This window comes from Eulemur rufifrons, chromosome 20 (assembly GCF_041146395.1).
Source record: "Eulemur rufifrons isolate Redbay chromosome 20, OSU_ERuf_1, whole genome shotgun sequence".
NCBI classification, from domain to species: domain Eukaryota; kingdom Metazoa; phylum Chordata; class Mammalia; order Primates; family Lemuridae; genus Eulemur; species Eulemur rufifrons.
The window spans coordinates 25,772,795-25,782,200 of NC_091002.1; the positions used below are offsets into that span (position 1 = coordinate 25,772,795).

The 9,406-nt window shown below is 42.9% G+C and overlaps 1 non-coding gene across 1 annotated transcript; it reads left to right on the forward strand.

Annotated features, from left to right (window-relative positions):
• The first annotated feature begins 515 nt into the window (after positions 1 to 515).
• On the forward strand, positions 516 to 619 carry LOC138401335 (small nucleolar RNA U13). The gene has a single exon (XR_011236490.1). It is a non-coding gene; the product is annotated as a small nucleolar RNA U13 (small nucleolar RNA).
• Positions 620 to 9,406: the final 8,787 nt, after the last annotated feature.

Consider the following 9,406-nt stretch of genomic DNA (forward strand, 5'->3'; position numbering starts at 1 on the left):
TTAGATAAGGGTATTTCCCCAGCACTAAAACATCTTCTCATTATTTCTGAATCTATTCGCCTTGCCCGTCATTGAATACCTACATCATGCCCACGGATAACCTTTCTGTTCCAGCTTTCCCTCAAGTTTCCCCTGCCTCTCTCCATTCTTACCCCATATCATTAGTAGAGTGGGAACAGGTATGAGACACTCGTGCATGAAGTAAAGAAAGAAATTTCCTTATGGGAACTACAGCTTCAGTCTGGGAGCAGCTAGATTTGGCAATTCGAACTTTAATCTCATTCACTGAGTTAGGCCAGATGTTTTTGGAACAGCATGGGAAGGAACCGTACCTGACACATAGAAGGTGCTCAACAAATGTTAGATGAATAAATGCAACTTATTTATGAATGAAGTGAGACTTAGGTCCCCTCATTTTCACTTCCCACCTGTATGCCCTTAAGCAAGTCACTTCATTCGCTATGCTTCAGTTTCTTCCTCTGGTAAATGACAACTGTTGAAACAACAAGATTGTGATCCTTTTGTAGTTCGTAAGTGTGATAATTGAGTTTTCACTCACCAATGAGAGATGTGCCCACCTCAAACCTTGTTACAATGTCAGCACATTAGTTGTCTGCAGTGAAAAAGAAAAAGAAAACAGGATTATTTTGAGGACGTTAGCTTGGAAGTCATAGTAAATGCTAGACATACATTTTGCTTCTTTGTTTCCTTCTTTACAATGGCTGTTGGGAAGCTCCGTTTGAAATTTGTATCCCACCTTTAGCAATGATACGTACTCCATAATGTACCCGAGTCAGAGCTTCAAGCGTGTCCATCCCCCAGATGGTGCGCACTGCACTCATTTGTGTGTATGTACCCATCCCCTCCCCTGCCTCCCACCTGCCTGACACCTGATGAATGTTATTACTATATGTGCACTTAAGTGTTGATCAGTTAAAACCAATTTGATGGTGAGTACGTGTGGTGCTTGTTTTTCCATTCTTGTGATACTTCACTTAGTAGAATGGGTTCCAGCTGTATCCAGGATAATATAAGAGGTGCTAAATCACCATTGTTTTTTGTGGCTGAATAGAACTCCATGGTATACATATACCACATTTTATTAATCCACTCATGTATTGATGGGCACTTGGGTTGTTTCCACATCTTTGCAATTGTGAATTGTGCTGCTATAAACATTTTAGTGCAGATGTCTTTTTTATAGAATTTCTTTTGTTCTTTTGGGTAGATGCCCAGTAGTGAGATTGCTAGATCAAATGGTAGTTCTACTTTTAATTCTTTGAGGTATCTCCATGTTACTTTCCATAGAGGTTGTACTAGTTTGCAGTCCCACCAGCAGCATATGAGTGTCCCTATCTCTCTGCATCCATGCCAACATTTGTTGTTTGGGGACTTGGCCATTCTCACTGGAGATAAGTGATATCTCATTGTGATTTTGATTTGCATTTCCCTGATGATTAGAGATGCTGAGCATTTTTTCATATGTTTGTTAGCCATTAGTCTATCTTCTTTTGAAAAGTTTATGTTCATGTCCTTTGCCCACTTTTTGATAGGGTTGTTTGATTTTTTCTTGCTGATTTTTCCTGAGTTCTATATAGATTCTATTATCAGCCCTTTATTGGATGTGTAACATGCAAATATTTTCTCCCATTCTGCAGGTTGTCTGTTTGGTCTCATGATAATTTCCTTGACTGTGCAGAAGTTTTTTAATTTGATCAGGTCCCACTTATTTATTTTTGTTGTTGCTGTGATTGCCTTTGGGTCTTCTTCATAAATACTTTGCATAGGCCAATGCCTATTAGAGTTTTTCCAACATTTTCTTCTAGAATTCTTATAGTTTCATGCCTTAGGTTAAGTCTGTTATTCACTATGAGCTGATTTTTGTGTGAGGTGAAAGGTGTGGATCCTGTTTCAGTCTTCTACATGTGGCTATCCAGTTTTCCCAGCACCATTTATTGAATAAGGATTCTTTTTCCCAGTGTATGTTTTTGTCTGCTTTGTCAAAGATTAGATGGCTATATGAGGATGGTTTTACATCTGGGTTCTCAGTTCTCTTCCATTGGTCTATGTGTCTTTTCTTGTGCCAGTACCATGCTATTTTAGTTACTATAGCCCCATAGTATAGCTTGAAGTCTGGTAAATTGATTCGTTCTTTTTGCTTAAGATTGCTTTTGCTATACAGCGTTTTCTCTGGTTCCATATGAAGCGTAGAATTATTTTTTCTAGATCTGTGAAAGATGATGTTGGTATTTTAATAGGGATTGCATTGAATCTGTAGATTGCTTTGGGTAGCATAGACATTTTAGCAATGTTGATTCTGCTGACCCATGAACATGGTATGATTTTCCACCTATTTACATCCTCTATTTCCTTCCTCAGTGTTTTGTAGTTCTCCCTGTAGAGGTCTTTTACCTCCTTAGTTAAATAAATTTCTAGGTACTTTATTTTCTTTGTTGCTATTGTGAAGGGTATTGAGTCTTTGATTTGGTTCTCAGTTTGACTGTTGTTGGTGTATAGGAATGCTACTGATTTCTGTACTTTGATTTTGTAACCTAAGACTTTGCTGAATTCGTTTATCAATTCCAGTAGTCTCATGGCAGAATCTTTGGGGTTTTCCAGATATAAAATCATATCATCGGCAAAGAGAGATAGTTTGACCTCTTCTGCTCCCATTTGGATACCCTTGATTTGCTTCTTTTGTCTGATTGCCCTGGCTAGAACTTCCAGCACTATGTTGAATAGAAGCAGTGATAGAGGCCAATCTTGTCTGGTTCCAGTTCTAAGTGGGAATGCTTTCAATTTTTCCCCATTCAGTATGATGTTGGCTGTGGGTTTGTCATATATGGCTTGTATCAATTTTAGGTAAGTCCCGTCTATGCCTATTTTGTTAAGTGTTCTTATCATAAAAGGGTGTTGAATTTTGTCAACTGCTTTTTCTGTGTCTATTGAGAGGATCATATGGTCTTTGTTTTTGCTTCTATCTATGTGGTGAATCACATTTATAGATTTGTGTATGTTGAACCATTCCTGCATCTCTGGGATGAAGCCCACTTGGTCATGATTATTTTGGATAGGATTATTTTGGTCAGGATTATTTTGATAAGCACCTGAATTCTGTTTGCTAGGATTTTGTTGAGAATTTTTGCATCCATATTTGTGAGAGTTATTGGTCTGTAGTTTTCTTTTTTTGTTGTGTCCTTTCCTGGTTTTGGTATCAGGGTGATGTTGGCTTCATAAAACATGTTAGGGAGGATTCCTTACTTCTCAATGTTGTGGAATAATTTCCACAGGACAGGCACCAGTTCCTTTACTTTTTGTTTGCAACTTTCACGTCTATTTTGAAAAAAAAATCATGTTGTATTTAACTGTCTTCTGTTAGCAGCTTTAGATAATTTTTCAGCAAGCAGAAGAATTGACTTTAGATTTATTCAGTGATGATTCTGTATAGGGAAGTATTGAGCTCATCCCTGTGAAGGAAACCCCTGTAGAGAAAATCCAGTTTCTGTTGTCTAGAAATCTGTAGGCTTTAAGAGGGCAGGGCAGGAAGGGTATAAGACAAACAAATGAATGTAAAACAAGACCAAATATGCTAAGTGTGTAGACTGGCAGGAGTAAAGGACAAACAAAAAAGACATCCCTGTGGGGTGATGGCTTGGGGAGATGTTTTTGGTAGTTTTAAAGATGGCTGCATTTTTTTTTTTTTTTTTTGGTGGTTACTCTTTTGAAGAGGTGGAATTGAATTCCCCTCCATTTGAATCTAGACTGATTTTAGGGACTTGCTTGTAACTGACAGAATGTGGTCAAATGATGCTGCATGGCTTTTTTTTTAGCCATTTATTTCTTTTTATTTACAGGTTGTGTTCAATGCAAATCAATTCCATAACATGAGAAGTTACTGTGAATAATATCATAAGTACGCAGACATAGTACACAATCCAAAATAGATGGATGGCATTCAGCTATCAAGCGGAAAAAAAAAAAAAAAGTAAGTTCATTCACACACATGGTAGTTTCAGATCTGTTTGATCTGGTTATTCCTCTGTAGGTTTCTAAAGATGGAAAAAATGACTTTAGTTATCAAGATTACTATGGCCATTAGATATTGGAACATCTAAGTAATAGTGTATGAATATGCAAAAAAAAATAAGAAGACTTCAGGGGGTGTCTATTTTTTTTAAAATCTTAATTTTTTTATTTCAGCACATTATGGGGGTACAAATGTTTAGGTTATGTATATTGCCCTTGCCCCCCCTCCGCCCAGGTGTTGTCTCTTTTTGAAAAGGTTTCTATGTATCAAGGCAGTTGTAAAAGGTTTACTGCAGAATCAAGCACACTTTAGGCTTGATTAAATCCTGGATCAAAACATTATTTTTAAAAAAAGGCTATAAAGAAAATATTCAGACAAGGGGGTAAATGTGACTACAGATTGTTTGCTAAATAATAACATTATTGCTTCAATATAGAACCTCTTGGGTGTGACAATGTATCAGGTTCTGTAGGACTTTGAGAGCCTGTAAGAAATACAGGATCTCAGGCTCCAGCCAAGACCTGCTGGATTTCCAGCAGAGTCACATGCACATTCAGTTTGAGAAATGCACATACAGGAGAACATCCTTGTTTTTAGGAGGTATATTCCTACCTCAGGGATTTTTCACTTGATTGTCTCAGAAATCAGGCCTGCAGGTGGCGTGACTAATAGATCAGCCATTAGGAGCCCAGGTGACCCATGTTCTTGACCGTTCTTTGTTTTGTTTTTTAATTGAAAAATACTAGGGGGTACAAATGTTTTTGATGCATGGCTTGACGTGGGCTATAAATGCGCCAATCACCTGAATAGTGTTCATTGTACCCATTAGGTGGGTTTTGCCCCTCCCCTCCTCCTGCTTGATTTCCTATGACTTTTACTTTCCTCTGTGCACTTGTGTGCCCAGGTTAGTTCCAATTTATTAGAGCTGTGATCCCCAACCCCTGACCTGCAGACTGGTACCAGTCTGTGATCTGTTAGGAACTGGGCTGCACAGCAGGAGGTAAGCAAGCAGTGGGCAAGCCAGGGAAGCTTCATCTGTACTTACAGCCACTCCCCATCGCTGGCATCACTGCATAAGCTCTGCTCCTGTCAGATCAGCAGTGGCATTAGATTCTCATAGGAGCCAGAACTCTACTGTAAAGTGCGCATGCGAGGGATCTAGGTTGTGCGCTCCTTATGAGAATCTAATGCCCTGATGATCGGCAGAAGAGCTGAGATGGTGATGCTAGCGCTGGGGAGCAGCTGCAAATACAGATTATCATTAACAGAGAGGTTTGACTGCACAATAAATGTAATGTGCTTGAATCATCCCGAAACCATCCCCCTCCTGGGTCCATGGAAGAATTGTCTTCCATGAAACTGGTCCCTGGTGCCAAAAAGGTTGGGGACTGCTGTAAACAGTTTGTTTCTCCATTCTTGAGAATGGAATAATGGTCTCCAGTTCCTCCCAAATTGCTGCAAAGGACCTTAATTCATCCTTTTTTATGGCCCAGTAGTATTCCATGGTACATATAGTCCACATTTTGTTACTCCACTCCTGAATTGATGGGCACTTGGGTTGATTCCACATCTTTGCGACTGTGAATTGTGCTGCCATAAACATTCCAGTGCAGGTGTCTTTTTTGATAAAATGACTTCTGGGTATCTACTCAAAGGAAAAGAAATCATTTTGTGTCGATCCGTCCTAGAGAAAGGTCGGGAAAGCAATAAAACTCTGCATAAATATTTGCTGTTCCTGTTACCTACTGGCCACAGGGACTTTAAACACATGTGCTCAATAAACATTTGTGTAGGAAGGATGAATATGTTGTTCCCTTCACCTAACCTCCTTGTCTCACCTCACGCTCTGGTCAATCCTACTCATCCCTCAGAGCTGCAGTGGAAATTCATTTCCACAGGGTGTGCGTGAGACTGCGGGAACCTCAGGCGCCTACATTCCCAGCAGGGTGGAGCTGGCAGTGAATGCCAGAGTGGTGTCACTAAGGTAAGGAACTCCGAGGAACACTTTCTACGTCCCCATAACTCTTTGCGTCAGGACTGGAATTTCATTAGGGAAAATCTTTTTGGAGACCAAACCTGTTCATGTGGAGATATGCCAGAGATTATAATAAATTGTTTTCAGCTGCATAATCCTACAGAAATTCTCACACAGGACTGTCAGGGGACATGTCCAGGATTTTTCTGCAGTATTTTTTTTTTTCTTTTTTTGTCAGTGTGTGTGTTAGGGGAAAGTAAGAGCAAAGCTAGCTGTGCGTCCCAGGAGAAGGGATAGACAAAACGTGCTGGATGTTCACTGTGGGACACCAGGCAGCAACAGGAAGCACACCCACATGCATGCTCAGTTAGGGACACTGCATCTTGGTTTGGGTGGGACAGTCATGATTTATGCCCTTTGTCCTGGCCTAATTATTATTCTTTTTTTTTTTTTTTTTTTTTTTGAGACAGAGTCTCGCCCTGTTGCCTGGCCTAGAGTGCCTGGCATCAGCCTAGCTCACAGCAACCTCCAACTCCTGGGCTCAAGTGATCCTCCTGCCTCAACCTCCCAAGTAGCTGGGACTACAGGTGCACACCACCGGCTAATTTTTCCTATTTTAAGTTGCCCAGCTATTTTTTTTTTTCTATTTTTAGTAGAGACGGGGTTTCACTCTTGCTCAGGCTGGTCTTGAACTCCTAACCTCAAGCGATCCTCCTACCTTGGCCTCCCAGAGTGCTAGGATTATAGGCGTGAGCTACCGCACCCAGCCTGTCCTGGCCTAATTCTTAATAGAGCCCCTTTCACTCTCAAAATTGTATCAGTTTGGATGATAATGCATCGTCACCGTCTTAGGTCAGGTGCCCTAGAAGCAGAGCCTGAGGTGGGGATAGTTGTTGAAGTGATTTTGGGGGGAGTGTTCTTAGGAGGAAAGGAATTGGGGGAAGGCAAGAGATAAAAGGCTAAGTGAGGACGTGGAGCTCTGGAGCGCAAATGCACCCCAGAGTTGTTTCCCTCTGAGGCTGGGGGTCCAGCCTTTTGTACCCCCATATCTGTCATTGGCCACAGTCTTGGGGTCAGGGGTGGCCACTTGGCTCCTGTTTACCCAGGGAAAATCCTCCAGAGAAGGTGGCAGCTGTGAGTGGCTTCCAGCCAACACTGACGACATCTGGGGGAGGGTGCACTCTGCCTTGTAAAGGGGGTCTGGGCGGGATAGATAGCATCCCTTACAACCCCCTAATCTTTACCTCGTTAGCATGGGTGGCCCTTTAAAACACAGAGCTGAGCATTAAGAAATGAAAAATGTACCACACGATCAATGTAAGTTAAAAGTATATATCACACAGCCACGTGGCAAATCTAAGAAGGATATTTACATATTAACAAATACATGTCAAGCACATTAGAATGGTTGCCTGTAGTGGGATGGGAATGAGAGTGGGAACGGGGATTAAAACAAAACAAAAAAATGTATGGAAGTACAGTAGACAGGGACCTTGTGGAAAACAGTGATGGTGACAGTATATACCATGAAGGAATATGTATAATCAGCATCCCTCTGCTCCTGACATTCAAAATAGAAAATAAAAAATATTTGCAGGCTTTAAGACAAGGTTGTCATTTCAGAATTCCCTTTGTTTTTTGTTGGGTTGGGAACAGAGGCTGGATTTGCAAAGGGAATGGCAAGTGTCAGAGAGAACCTCTGACAGAGAGTCAGGATTCTTTAATTTGTAGGAGCCGGAAGCTTGGCTTGAAGCGCTTTAGGCAAAGGTGGGAATGTATTGGCTTTTGAACTCCAAGAAAGAGGTGAATAACCAAAGCCCTGGACAGGACTGGCAGAGGTCGAGCTGGGTCTCAACAACACCCAGAATGGCTGGGTACAGTGGCTCATGTCTGTAATCCCAGCACTTTGGGAGGCTGAGGTGGGAGGATCGCTTGAGGCCATGAGTTTGAGTCCAACCTGGGCAACACAGAGAGTGAGACCTCGTCTCTACATTAAAAAACAAAACAAAACAAAACAAAACAAAAAACAAATGAACCCAGGGCCTCTGTGCTTTTATCTGCTTTCTGTTTTTATTCTCGTTCACAGCAAACCTGTGTGCTACAAATGGCAGCCCCCATAAACTGAGTTAACATGTTATAATTTGCTGCAGGGACCGGAAGTTCCCAGGTTCCTGAGCCTCCTTGGCTCAGGTTGGTCAGGGAAGTCTCTGGGGTGTCTGGCTCTAGCATCAAAGGCCTCTGGGGTGGGTGAAGCTTCCATTACAGCGTCTGAGTCTGAGGTCAGTGAGGATTTCCATGATCCCAGGCCAAGCTATCAGATGTTGTGAGGATGGAATGCCAGAGTCATAGAATGTCAGCCTCACTATGTGTCCTTGAGAAAATGTTACTGTCCTGATATTGGTGTTTGTCCTGGGGAGGGAACTGTATTCATGTATAGTGTGGGAAGATACCTTGGCAATCTGCTTGAGGGGAATGGAAGACCCTAGGCTCCCTGGCTGGCAGGGCTGAAATGGCAAATCTTTTTTCAGTGTGGAGAGATTGGAGCCAGTGAGGTGGTGTCAGGCTGGGGCACCAGGTGGAGAGAGGGGAAGAATTCCCAGTGGTGGGGTGGCCACGAGCTTTGTGAGGCTCTGACATGAGCACCTCTGCTGTCTTGCATCTTCAGGTGTTTTCCATGTGTACAGAGTGTCCTGGGTGGGGCCGTGTGTCCATCAGGGACTTCCCTGTCTGGGTCAACACTGAACGGGTATGAGCAGCTGGAATCAGAGGATACCAGGAGCACCATGCTGAAAGGGACATGGATTGGCCAGGACAAGAGACTAAAGAGGTGATGGTGGTGGGCTTGGCTAGGGTGGGGCAGGTGGAGACAGAGAGAGGTGGCCATGATTACGATGTACTTAGGAAATTTCCGATGCAGGATTGTATTTAGGAAATAGAACGAAAAGGACCCCCTGATGGGGCGGAGGGAGGAGGAAGTGTGAAGACTGGGTCCTGGGTTTCTGAGCTGACCCACTGATGGTGGAGATGCCGTTAATTGAGATGGGGAAGATGGGCAGGGACGAGCCTCCCTTCTCAGTCTTTCTCTTTCCATCTGGAGTTCTGTTCTTTGGGAGGCCGCTGCTCCCCTTGCGTGAGTGCCCCCTCCTGCCAGCAGAGGGCAGCCTAGGCCAGTTGGACTCAGCCCCGGAGGTGTGGCCATGGCCGAGATGGGCCAGGACACTGGCCATGGGCAGGCCACTGCTTGGCTGCTGGAGAAGCAGCAAGCCTTCTCCGAAGCTCAAATCCAGCCTTTGACTTTCAGGCCGATTTCAGACTCAGAAATCTGGGGCTGTCCTTGTGCCAGGCTGCTGGCCAATCCAAGCCATGTCATTTCGCCCAGACTATTCAGCAGCTTCCTGATTTTT